General features: G+C 37.7%; 1 protein-coding gene across 2 annotated transcripts in view; it reads left to right on the top strand.

Moving 5' to 3' along the window:
* The window catches only part of loh (thrombospondin type 1 domain containing lonely heart), a 237,466-nt gene that overhangs the window by 57,324 nt on the left and 166,674 nt on the right, over positions 1 to 13,468 (top strand). The window lies entirely within an intron of this gene.

Below are 13,468 nucleotides of genomic sequence, written 5' to 3'. Positions count from 1 at the left end.
GCATGAATCAGCTACGTATTTGCGTCAACAATTTTGCCAGAAACAATTCTTCTGGAAACCTTATGTAATTTTAGACGTGTTATGATGTATTACACGCATATAAGCACTATTTGTGTTATATGGGGATTGTGTGAGCGCGTAATATCGTTATTGGTAAGTGGTCGTGGCCGACTTTGCGCATCCTCCACCTCACGACTTTGATGCCTTCGTGCGAATTTATAAAAAGCGATATGACATAATAGAGTATGGATATCATTAACGTACCTGTGGCATGACGTCCATACAAAATTTCAATAATTTCTGAGCATCCATTCTCTTTTTCCAAAATTTGTGAGCAGGAAGACATTTTGCACTGATCGAGATTACCCCGTTTTGGTTGGTTTGGGTTAGGTTAGGTTAGGTTAGTGGGTACCTGCGCAGACGTTGTTGCGCAGTGCAGTCATATGACGTGCGCATGCGAGGTCACCTTGAACTCATTATTGTCAGTTGTAAATTATTAAAGACCACAAAAATTCGATTTCTTCACTTTAAAAAGAATATTATATTCTGGGCTTCACTTTCATACCTAATTTAAACTTTTTACAAGGATATTATATTTGACACATACTTTCAGTAATTGCAAGTACACCAATCGCTTATCACTTAAATATGATGTTATTGAATATTTCATTGTGGAAGCATATATGTTGTCACACGAAGAATAATTTATTAAAATATTTATGTAATTTTATATTACATTACATGTAATGATTGCAGTGATCCCATTCATCGTTATAAAGAATAAAGGTTCTCAAATTACGTAGGTCCAGCTTCTGCAGATAAGCGTTATCTGTATATGATTTACGTGTTACTAACTCGTACAAACGTCTTTACTGAGCACAAATTGCATGCAAATGTCCTTTCACTGAAGGCGTATGTCTCAATGTGAGGAACCGCACTTATTCTTGCATGTTATGTTGGATTGGTGTTTCACTTGTTTATATTCTCACACGTCACCGAGATGACATCCTTACACCGAGATTCACTGTATGTAGCACCCGTTAATATCTGATTGAACGGTGGCAATTAATCTTGTTAATGGTCCCGAAGAACTCTATTTCTAGAGCACAAAGTTACGTTGATACTGACCGACCGAAATCAAATAATTCCAACCGTAGTTTAATGGCGACTATTCAATCGGGACTAGGCGACTGTTCCAAGACAGAATCAGTACTGACTGACTTTTGAATGGTCCTCGATGCCATTGGAAAGTATTGATTTCTTTCTATTGAGGTCATCACAGATGGCACGTCTTATCTCTGGTTCCGTATTATTCCGGTAGACTGCGTCTTTGTGTTTGTACGTCGTGTCCTCGAGTAAATGTGAGGCAATATTTTCGATACATTTTGTTGAATTTTGACATAGGACACCAATATGTTACCACAAGTTTGACGTGCGCCACGAATTCCGCGCCCACGTATCATTGCAATTAATGTACCAGAGGTTTATATTCCGTTTTTTTGTGAGGCGATTTATATTAATAAATGACGTACTATCATTCACGTATGTTTATTCCGATTCTTCCGTTACATGATACTTATTTATGATGAGTTAGATTGGGTAATTGTTGCCCATGAATCTGCTACGTATTTGCGTCAACATCTACACTGTATCAATTTTGCCAGAAACAATTCTTCTGGAAACGTTATGTAATTTTAGACGTGTTATGATGTATTACACGCATATAAGCACTATTTGTGTTATATGGGGATTGTGTGAGCGCGTAATATCGTTATTGGTAAGTGGTCGTGGCCGACTTTGCGCATCCTCCACCTCACGACTTTGATGCCTTCGTGCGAATTTATAAAAAGCGATATGACATAATAGAGTATGGATATCATTAACGTACCTGTGGCATGACGTCCATACAAAATTTCAATAATTTCTGAGCATCCATTCTCTTTTTCCAAAATTTGTGAGCAGGAAGACATTTTGCACTGATCGAGATTACCCCGTTTTGGTTGGTTTGGGTTAGGTTAGGTTAGGTTAGTGGGTACCTGCGCAGACGTTGTTGCGCAGTGCAGTCATATGACGTGCGCATGTGAGGTCACCTTGAACTCATTATTGTCAGTTGTAAATTATTAAAGACCCAAAAATTCGATTTCTTCACTTTAAAAAGAATATTATATTCTGGGCTTCACTTTCATACCTAATTCAAACTTTTCACAAGGATATTATATTTGACACATACTTTCAGTAATTGCAAGTACACCAATCGCTTATCACTTAAATATGATGTTATTGAATATTTCATTGTGGAAGCATATATATTGTCACACGAAGAATAATTTATTAAAATATTTATGTAATTTTATATTACATTACATGTAATGATTGCAGTGATCCCATTCATCGTTATAAAGAATAAAGGTTCTCAAATTACGTAGGTCCAGCTTCTGCAGATAAGCGTTATCTGTATATGATTTACGTGTTACTAACTCGTACAAACGTCTTTACTGAGCACACATGGCATGCAAATGTCCATTCACTGAACGCGTATGTCTCAATGTGACGAACCGCACTTATTCTTGCATGTTATGTTGGGTTGGTGTCTCACTTGTTTATATTCTCACACGTCACCGAGATGACATCCTTACACCGAGAATCACTGTATGTAGCACCCGTTAATATCTAATTGAACGGTGGCAATTAATCTTGTTAATGGTCCCGAAGAACTCTATTTCTAGAGCACAAAGTTACGTTGATACTGACCGACCGAAATCAAATAATTCCAACCGTAGTTTAATGGCGACTATTCAATCGGGACTAGGCGACTGTTCCAAGACAGAATCAGTACTGACTGACTTTTGAATGGTCCTCGATGCCATTGGAAAGTATTGATTTCTTTCTATTGAGGTCATCACAGATGGCACGTCTTATCTCTGGTTCCGTATTATTCCGGTAGACTGCGTCTTTGTGTTTGTACGTCGTGTCCTCGAGTAAATGTGAGGCAATATTTTCGATACATTTTGTTGAATTTTGACATAGGACACCAATATGTTACCACAAGTTTGACGTGCGCCACGAATTCCGCTCCCACGTATCATTGAATTAATGTACCAGAGGTTTATATTCCGTTTTTTTGTGAGGCGATTTATATTAATAAATGACGTACTATCATTCACGTATGTTTATTCCGATTCTTCCGTTACATGATACTTATTTATGATGAGTTAGATTGGGTCATTGTTGCCCATGAATCTGCTACGTATTTGCGTCAACATCTACACTGTATCAATTTTGCCAGAAACAATTCTTCTGGAAACCTTATGTAATTTTAGACGTGTTATGATGTATTACACGCATATAAGCACTATTTGTGTTATATGGGGATTGTGTGAGCGCGTAATATCGATATTGGTAAGTGGTCGTGGCCGACTTTGCGCATCCTCCACCTCACGACTTTGATGCCTTCCTGCGAATTTATAAAAAGCGATAAGATATAATAGAGTATGAATATCATTAACTCACCTGTGGCATGACGTCCATACAAAATTTCAATAATTTCTGAGCATCCATTCGCTTTTTCCAAAATTTGTGCGCAGGAAGACATTTTGCACTGATCGTGATTACCCCGTCTTGGTTGGTTTGGGTTCGGTTAGGTTAGGTTAGTGGGGCACCTGCGCAGACGTTGTTGCGCAGTGCAGTCATATGACGTGCGCATGTGAGGTCACCTTGAACTCATTATTGTCAGTTGTAAATTATTAAACACCCAAAAATTCGATTTCTTCACTTTAAAAAGAATATTAATTTCCGGGCTTCACTTTCATACCTAATTCAAACTTTTCACAAGGATATTATATTTGACACATACTTTCAGTAATTGCAAGTACACCAATCGCTTATCACTTAAATATGATGTTATTGAATATTTCATTGTGGAAGCATATATGTTGTCACACGAAGAATAATTTATTAAAATATTTATTTAATTTTATATTACATTACATGTAATTATTACAGTGACCCCATTCATCGTTATAAAGAATAAAGGTTCTCAAATTACGTAGGTCCAGCTTCTGCAGATAAGCGATATCTGTATATGATTTACGTGTTACTAACCCGTACAAACGTCTTTACTGAGCACACATGGCATGCAAATGTCCTTTCACTGAAGGCGTGTGTCTCAATGTGACGAACCGCACTTATTCTTGCATGTTATGTTGGATTGGTGTTTCACTTGTTTCTATTCTCACACGTCACCGAGATGACATCCTTACACCGAGATTCACTGTATGTACCACCCGTTAATATCTAATTGAACGGTGGCAATTAATCTTGTTAATGGTCCCGAAGAACTCTATTTCTAGAGCACAAAGTTACGTTGATACTGACCGACCGAAATCAAATAATTCCAACCGTAGTTTAATGGCGACTATTCAATCGGGACTAGGCGACTGTTCCAAGACAGAATCAGTACTGACTGACTTCTGATTGGTCCTCGATGCCATTGGAAAGTATTGATTTCTTTCTATTGAGGTCATCACAGATGGCACGTCTTATCTCTGGTTCCGTATTATTCCGGTAGACTGCGTCTTTGTGTTTGTACGTCGTGTCCTCGAGTAAATGTGAGGCAATATTTTCGATATATTTTGTTGAATTTTGACATAGGACACCAATATGTTACCACAAGTTTGACGTGCGCCACGAATTCCGCGCCCACGTATCATTGCAATTAATGTACCAGAGGTTTATATTCCGTTTTTTTTGTGAGGCGATTTATATTAATAAATGACGTACTATCATTCACGTATGTTTATTCCGATTATTCCGTTACATGATACTTATTTATGATGAGTTATATTGGGTCATTGTTGCCCATGAATCTGCTACGTATTTGCGTCAACATCTACACTGTATCAATTTTGCCAGAAACAATTCTTCTGGAAACGTTATGTAATTTTAGACGTGTTATGATGTATTACACGCATATAAGCACTATTTGTGTTATAAGGGGATTGTGTGAGCGCGTAATATCATTATTGGTAAGTGGTCGTGGCCGACTTTGCGCATCCTCCACCTCACGACTTTGATGCCTTCGTGCGAATTTATAAAAAGCGATATGACATAATAGAGTATGGATATCATTAACGTACCTGTGGCATGACGTCCATACAAAATTTCAATAATTTCTGAGCATCCATTCTCTTTTTCCAAAATTTGTGAGCAGGAAGACATTTTGCACTGATCGAGATTACCCCGTTTTGGTTGGTTTGGGTTAGGTTAGGTTAGGTTAGTGGGTACCTGCGCAGACGTTGTTGCGCAGTGCAGTCATATGACGTGCGCATGCGAGGTCACCTTGAACTCATTATTGTCAGTTGTAAATTATTAAAGACCACAAAAATTCGATTTCTTCACTTTAAAAAGAATATTATATTCTGGGCTTCACTTTCATACCTAATTTAAACTTTTTACAAGGATATTATATTTGACACATACTTTCAGTAATTGCAAGTACACCAATCGCTTATCACTTAAATATGATGTTATTGAATATTTCATTGTGGAAGCATATATGTTGTCACACGAAGAATAATTTATTAAAATATTTATGTAATTTTATATTACATTACATGTAATGATTGCAGTGATCCCATTCATCGTTATAAAGAATAAAGGTTCTCAAATTACGTAGGTCCAGCTTCTGCAGATAAGCGTTATCTGTATATGATTTACGTGTTACTAACTCGTACAAACGTCTTTACTGAGCACAAATTGCATGCAAATGTCCTTTCACTGAAGGCGTATGTCTCAATGTGAGGAACCGCACTTATTCTTGCATGTTATGTTGGATTGGTGTTTCACTTGTTTATATTCTCACACGTCACCGAGATGACATCCTTACACCGAGATTCACTGTATGTAGCACCCGTTAATATCTGATTGAACGGTGGCAATTAATCTTGTTAATGGTCCCGAAGAACTCTATTTCTAGAGCACAAAGTTACGTTGATACTGACCGACCGAAATCAAATAATTCCAACCGTAGTTTAATGGCGACTATTCAATCGGGACTAGGCGACTGTTCCAAGACAGAATCAGTACTGACTGACTTTTGAATGGTCCTCGATGCCATTGGAAAGTATTGATTTCTTTCTATTGAGGTCATCACAGATGGCACGTCTTATCTCTGGTTCCGTATTATTCCGGTAGACTGCGTCTTTGTGTTTGTACGTCGTGTCCTCGAGTAAATGTGAGGCAATATTTTCGATACATTTTGTTGAATTTTGACATAGGACACCAATATGTTACCACAAGTTTGACGTGCGCCACGAATTCCGCGCCCACGTATCATTGCAATTAATGTACCAGAGGTTTATATTCCGTTTTTTTTGTGAGGCGATTTATATTAATAAATGACGTACTATCATTCACGTATGTTTATTCCGATTATTCCGTTACATGATACTTATTTATGATGAGTTATATTGGGTCATTGTTGCCCATGAATCTGCTACGTATTTGCGTCAACATCTACACTGTATCAATTTTGCCAGAAACAATTCTTCTGGAAACGTTATGTAATTTTAGACGTGTTATGATGTATTACACGCATATAAGCACTATTTGTGTTATAAGGGGATTGTGTGAGCGCGTAATATCATTATTGGTAAGTGGTCGTGGCCGACTTTGCGCATCCTCCACCTCACGACTTTGATGCCTTCGTGCGAATTTATAAAAAGCGATATGACATAATAGAGTATGGATATCATTAACGTACCTGTGGCATGACGTCCATACAAAATTTCAATAATTTCTGAGCATCCATTCTCTTTTTCCAAAATTTGTGAGCAGGAAGACATTTTGCACTGATCGAGATTACCCCGTTTTGGTTGGTTTGGGTTAGGTTAGGTTAGGTTAGTGGGTACCTGCGCAGACGTTGTTGCGCAGTGCAGTCATATGACGTGCGCATGTGAGGGCACTTTGAGCTCGTTATAGTCAGTTGTAAATAAATTTTGACACCCAAAAATTCGTTTTCGTCACTTTAAAAAGAATATTGTATTCTGGGCTTCACTTTCATACCTATTTTAAACTTTTTACAAGAATATTAGATTTGACACATACTTTCAGTAATTGCAAGTACACCAATCACTTATCACTTAAATATGATGTTATTGAATATTTCATTGTGGAAGCATATATGTTGTCACACGAAGAAGAATTTATTAAAATATTTATGTAATTTTATATTACATTACATGTAATGATTGCAGTGATTCCATTCATCGTTATAAATAATAAAGGTTCTCAAATTACGTAGGTCCAGCTTCTGCAGATAAGCGATATCTGTATATGATTTACGTGTTACTAACCCGTACAAACGTCTTTACTGAGCACACATTGCATGCAAATGTCCTTTCACTGAAGGCGTATGTCTCAATGTGAGGAACCGCACTTATTCTTGCATGTTATGTTGGGTTGGTGTCTCACTTGTTTATATTCTCACACGTCACCGAGAAGACATCCTTACACCGAGATTCACTGTATGTAGCACCCGTTAATATCTGATTGAACGGTGGCAATTAATCTTGTTAATGGTCCCGAAGAACTCTATTTCTAGAGCACAGAGTTACGTTGATACTGACCGACCGAAATCAAATAATTCCAACCGTAGTTTAATGGCGACTATTCAATCGGGACTAGGCGACTGTTCCAAGACAGAATCAGTACTGACTGACTTCTGATTGGTCCTCGATGCCATTGGAAAGTATTGATTTCTTTCTATTGAGGTCATCACAGATGGCACGTCTTATCTCTGGTTCCGTATTATTCCGGTAGACTGCGTCTTTGTGTTTGTACGTCGTGTCCTCGAGTAAATGTGAGGCAATATTTTCGATATATTTTGTTGAATTATGACATAGGACACCAATATGTTACATACTATCTACAAATCAACCGATTTCTGTAATAACCATTAGACTTGTATATAAATATAGATCATCAGTCTGAAACATAGCCTGATGATTAACGTGGTGATGATGAAATCTCTTGTTGTACCATTTACCATTTTAGTAGGTTTATCCTTATTAATACATATGGAGCTTTTATGAAGGAGTCGGAGTCGGAGATTTTAGTACCGACTCCAAACCCTGGTAAGATGGTTTTCCTGCTCTAGCAGCAGTAACATACTCAGATGTCTTTTCCAGCTGCTCGTATAGGTCCATTGGTTCATTTTGAGAGCATATAGACCAGTTATTGCCACAGCTGTTTGAGAAACCTTGTCCTAAATCTTGTATACGATGTTCAGATGTAGGAGTCACTACAGCATCTGGGTTTCAATACATTCACGGTAATATCACTCCTTACAGTGTCAAAAATATTCATCTTTTTATCTCTAGTCAGTATACTTTTAAGTTCGCCTTTTTTTTGTTCCATATACTTGTTACTAAATTCCGTAATGTACCTTTTTTCTTACCTACTATTTCTACACCCATTCACACCTACGTGATCTGACTACGCCAATCGGAGAAGTATATCGTACCCTTCCATATGTATATTTTGAACTTTCTTCAATGTAAAATGTTTGCCCCCCAAAAATTAGTTGCCATGTCGTTTGAAGTAACCTTCGTATTTTGTTCCCACCTGAAAATGTTTTAACACTTGGAGGTGGGGTTCTCCGTTATGTTACGAGGTCTGCGAGAGTTATGTATTTTTCACAATTCCTGTTCAAGCTTATCTGTTAACTCTTCAGTGCTTTTGCCCAATATACGGAAAGTCCGTACAAATTTGTGTTGAACGAATGAGTTTTCTCATAGAAGGCTCTCGTCTGCTGAACTAGTTATTTGATTATATCAACACATTTAAACTTTTAGCCCATCTACTTAAACAAGCATTAACTTTTTCTGGGTTTTTTTTTGTGGGTCTTGTGTGATTTTCCGTATAAACAGGGACTTTTACCTTAAACAGAGTTAACCAACTGCTCTTTGTAACGTTGAAGTTTGGTGTTTACTTTGCGGTGCGGGCTGTATTCATAAATATTATTTATACGAGCTTATACTTCAAAGGGCATTGCGTTTCTTTCATATTATAATGTTGTTCTAAGACCAGACATTTCCAATCTTTTCATGTTTTCGAAACGTGTATATGCTATAGAATTAATAATAGGTCTTAATTAGTTGGGTTTGGGTAGTAGCTCATTCATGACACCTGAAAATAGAGATATCACACATATTTTACCCAGTAATTAGTGAAAAGGTGTTCAGCAGAAATTACACGCCTCATTTTAATATTTTTTATCTGAGTGTTAGATTCGACTCGTCCAGATAACAACTATTACTGCGATCAAATTATAGTCTAGAGTACTAATTGAGTTATTACTTAACTAAAGCCAGTTTCTTGTGTGAAGTGTTAATCATCCTTAATTATTATACAGAAAAGAGGATGGATGGATTTAATAAATTACGAGCGAACATAAATAATGTAATAAAATAAACTAGAACTCGATCTACGCTTATCAAGGCGATGAGTGAGGGTTTAGGCACTATGCACCTCCGAAACGTCTGCCGACTTCTACAAGATTACACGGCGCAATATTCCAGAAGGCTGTCTTCTTCAGAAATGAAGTTTAACATCTGTAGGGAAGACTTAAGATTATATGCAAGGATAATATTAAAATGCATCTTAGGATATTGTGTGGGAGGGTGTGAACTAGATTAGTCTGGCTTGGGATTCCGAACGATGGTGGTCTTTTGTAAACACGATAATGTACCTTCAAGACTAGGAATTTTCTGACTAGCTGAGTGTAACGTCGCTCTCTCTAGACGCACTCTGTGTCTTGGAGCTAGCTATCAGACATGTTTAGGATGGCTCTATGTTGAATTCTCACATCATGATTTGTAGGTTTAATTCAATTCGACCTGTAGGTCTACAAAGTACGGACGCTTGACTGAAGGTTGCCTCGGAGCAAAACTCTGGGTCAGAAATTCAGAGCATAAGAAGTCTGAGTCGGTCTCGTTAAATTAGTTGTGACGTTTGAGTCATCTGGTATTTCTATCTGACAGTTGGGCGGGTGAAGATGAAAACAGGGTGTCAAATGGTGCTCCAGTACTCACTTCTGGTTACTTTGCCTCTGTGAAACTGTTCGCTAGATTTATGATTATCTTTCATTAATTTTGAGTGTGTATGTAATTATTATCATTACGGAACTACTGGACGAACTGAATCAAAACGCGCCCTCGATATTCGGAAATATAATGCTGTTGAACATGGTAACAGGATTTGAAATTACATGATATGTTGATATCATGTAGAGTTTATTTATTTATTTTTTTCACAGTTTTATGATCCGTGCTGGTTTCGGGGCTGAATGTCAGGATAGCCCTTTATTCGCAATGACTGTAGCGGTTGCTAGAAGACCAATTTCAGATCCTGAATATTACGTTTAGACGCGACGATGCCCTATAGTTAAATGTCAGCTTGACATTAATTTATAGAGTACGACCTTTCCCTGTGTTATGTGAAAACGTAGCGAACCTTTGTTGAAGCGATGGAAAGGTGGAAGATTATCATCCTGTTTCACTGAAGTTACAAATACCGGGAGGCCCCATTCTTACATATACAAAAATATGTATACATAACAACTACTTTGGTGGCTGCTTGTCAACTGTGCCACCAAGCTAACGGTTGTCACTTTCAACACCGACACTAGATTATTTAATCCACAAAGTGTCAATGCTAATGTATATAATGATTTAATTTATTAAAATGTCATCATTTATTGAATGTGTGAATAAATCTTTGTATGAGAGTCTGTAGATACGTTCCTGGGGAGAGCTCTCAAAAGTGATTCGCTACTTCCTACAAGCACAATGTTATATTTGAATATTACGTTCCCTAAAGACCGAAAAATTACTGAAAAAATATAAATCAACAGTTCTGTTGTGTGAAGGGAAAGGAAATAACATTATATTATTTAATATTATAAAAATAAAAAAATGATAAATACGTTTTGTAAGCAGCATCGCTGTTGGTAGAACGTTTACTCGTATCAGCCATGATTAATTTGGGGTTAAATCCCAAAACAGTTGAAAAAAGAAACAAAATGTATTTACGAGATACACGCCAAAGCAGAGCTTAAGGCGAACTGACTCACGAACTTACTTCTCTGTGTTTCACTGTCTGGTCGACGTTGCGTCTCTGTGATTTAATTAGCAAGTGCTCCCAATTTTTTTCGGAAGATTTCGTATGAGGGAGTTTGCGTTCGGATGACGAGCCAAGCGGATGGTGTACTCTTCATTATAAAAGTTCGTACGTGCGAAATTTAGTAAGGCGAATTTTCGTAAAGGGACCACCGACTGTGTATTCATAATGAAAGTAAGGTAGCCCGAGAAGAATTCATTATACTTAGTCGCCATGAAAGCTTCAGATTAGACTGTAAATTCATTTATGTAACATGATAGTTGTAATCCATGTTGTACGGAGCAGAGTTACTGAGACGGTGACAGGCGTTCGACTGATCATTCAGTCAATTCATCAAGTCGCAAAGAACGCTTATAAGCTTTTGTGTTCACCAAAGTTGATAATCTCCTCACCATTGTTACATCAAATGGCTATAAATACAGACAGAAACGTAGCTCCTTTATGCAAGACATACTTCCATATAATAAATAGCTTCATATCTTCACTATCTTTGTTCTTTATACCGCAGAAGCCCATCATGCAGACAACTCATGTAGGGAAAAATTCTAGAACAGCTGTGTGTAGCAGTAAGACTTTTCATACACTCGTATTCGGGTTTTTGACATTCGAATCTCGGTCGGGTTGTATTAGACGTTTTTCTAAGCCTCTTCAGGCAAAGTTTTGGATGTGTAACTTTTTTATTTTGTTATTTATTAAAACTCTTACTCTCAGCTTTGTGTAATGCATGCTTCCCACTGAAAAGATAAGAGCTAAAGTGTATTCTTTCCGACAAACTTTTAATATAAATTTCTAACGAAACCACACCACAAACCAATTATATCCAGCGGCTTATCCGTCAATGTTTCCAAGTAAAAATACAACTGTCAACGCGATTAACAATCACGTTACAAATTTCTTTCTTCTGGGTTGTTGCGCCGTGTAGTATGGTATATGTTTACCAACGTTTAAGAGGTCATACTGCGATCGCCCTGATGACGGAGGCATTATGACCTCAGGAACGTTGGTAAACATCTACCAGACTACACAGCGCAACAACCCCGAAGACAGAAATCTTCGTACTCACCGCTGTGAAAACCTCAAATCATACAATCACGTTACAATCGTTCAGTGATGTTTCGAAGCGGACAGAGCCGACGCTGACACAAGGGCTCGTCAGATCTCGATGGCACCTAAATGGTCCGGTGGTCCACTGGGTCATTCTCCAGTATAAAGGCCATCAAGTCGGTTGGTTGGTAATTACTCCAGCAACAAACAAACCGTGATAGCAGGCACGATCTCATTTGTCAGGTTTCCGAACTAGTAGCGCACTACGGTGTTACCTGTGGGGTGCCGATCACTGGGCGTGCCTCTTTTCCGACCTGCCGCTAACGTAATCCAAATCATTTGGTATAACTAATCTGACATGGGATTTAAACTAACATTCTAGAATTAATCTCTTGTTTTGTCAGTTTGTGACAACAGAGGTGCCAGTGTTTGAAAACTTAAAAGGTTTATAGAGAAAGATGTTACGTATTAAAACCCTTTTCGACAAAAGATTTTATCTTCTGCTTGAATCTTGTCGGTAACGTTTGTAATATTTTTGGGGGGAATTCGACGTCTTGACAGGAAGACTTTCTTCCTGTCCGTGATTGGGGTAACTTCCATGTTCTAGTAGTCGAGAGTTCAGGACAGTTCTTGTATTTCAAAACAATAGATTCTGTGAAGAATTTGTTGTTTCTTCTTTCATTAAAATGTTTGTTCAGTCAAAGGGGGTTAGCAGGAATTATAAATTAATACTTTTGTTACAACTGAACTATATTTTCCTGTGATATTTCACCTTCTCACGGCGACGAATATGAAGATGGCTGTCTTCAGGGGTGTTATACCGTGTAATCTGTTGACAGAGACAGTAAATTCCTCTGAAACGTCGGTCAATATCTACCAGACTACAAGGTGTAACATCCCATAAGACAACCATCTTAATTCTGAGTGCGTGTTAATTTTCACAAGCATATTTGCCGATTACATCAATATCAAACCAAGTGTCACCCAAGTAGTTTCCTCTCGTGCTTCGTATTAGGTGGGTCCTGAGTTCGGATCTTGGCCCTAGAACCAGGACTCCTGACAGACGTTCTTCGTGGTTATCGCCATATGAACGAAAGATACGTGTAGGTTCCGTAAGGGCGAAATATTGTTTTACTTTCTACAATACATTTAATATTTCTCAAATATGTTTTAACACACAGAAGTTCGTAATTCTACTGTACATTGTAATAAACGATAAACCACCTTTGGATTACAGTTTTGTTTT

Source organism: Zootermopsis nevadensis, unplaced genomic scaffold, assembly GCF_977971745.1.
Source record: "Zootermopsis nevadensis isolate Lab colony 2312 unplaced genomic scaffold, Znev_1.0 Znev_ptg000007l, whole genome shotgun sequence".
In the NCBI taxonomy this organism is placed as follows: domain Eukaryota; kingdom Metazoa; phylum Arthropoda; class Insecta; order Blattodea; family Termopsidae; genus Zootermopsis; species Zootermopsis nevadensis.
The sequence above is the reverse complement of the archived record's forward strand: the minus strand, read 5'-3'. Positions and strand labels throughout refer to the sequence as shown.